The sequence below is a fragment of the Arachis duranensis genome, chromosome 4 (genome assembly GCF_000817695.3).
Source record: "Arachis duranensis cultivar V14167 chromosome 4, aradu.V14167.gnm2.J7QH, whole genome shotgun sequence".
Classification (NCBI taxonomy): domain Eukaryota; kingdom Viridiplantae; phylum Streptophyta; class Magnoliopsida; order Fabales; family Fabaceae; genus Arachis; species Arachis duranensis.
Genome location: NC_029775.3, coordinates 80,605,784 through 80,606,330, shown reverse-complemented (window position 1 = coordinate 80,606,330; position 547 = coordinate 80,605,784).

Here is a 547-nt window from a genome sequence, read left to right as displayed (position 1 = left end):
TTTGTCTTCCCTTTTCCTTTTCTAGAGGATACTTCGGCCTTAGGTGCCATTGAGGGTAATGGAAAAACAAAAAGCTTATGCTTTTACCACACTAAACTTAAAATATTGCTCGCCCTCGAGCAAGAGAAGAAAGAAGAGAAGAAGAAGAAGAAGAAAATATGGTAGAGAGGGAGAGATGTAGGTTCAGCTAAGTGGGAGAAGAGGGGTTTGTGTTGTGTGAAAATGAAGTAGAATGGAAGGGTATTTATAGGGAGAGGGGGTAGTGTGTATTCGGCCATTTAGGGTGGGAATGGGTGGGAAATTGATTTTGAATTTTTGAAGGTAGGTGGGGTTTATGGGGAAGAGTGGATGGATGTGAGTGTTGAAGGGGGTGATTGGGAAGTGTGACATGGGGAAGAGTAATCACAAAAACTAGGATTAGGAGGTAAGGTGGGAATATGGTAGGTGGGGATCCTGTGGGGTCCACAGATCCTGAGATGATCCTGTGGGGTCCACAGGATCCTGAGGTGTCAAGGAATTCCATCCCTGCACCAAATAGGCATGTAAA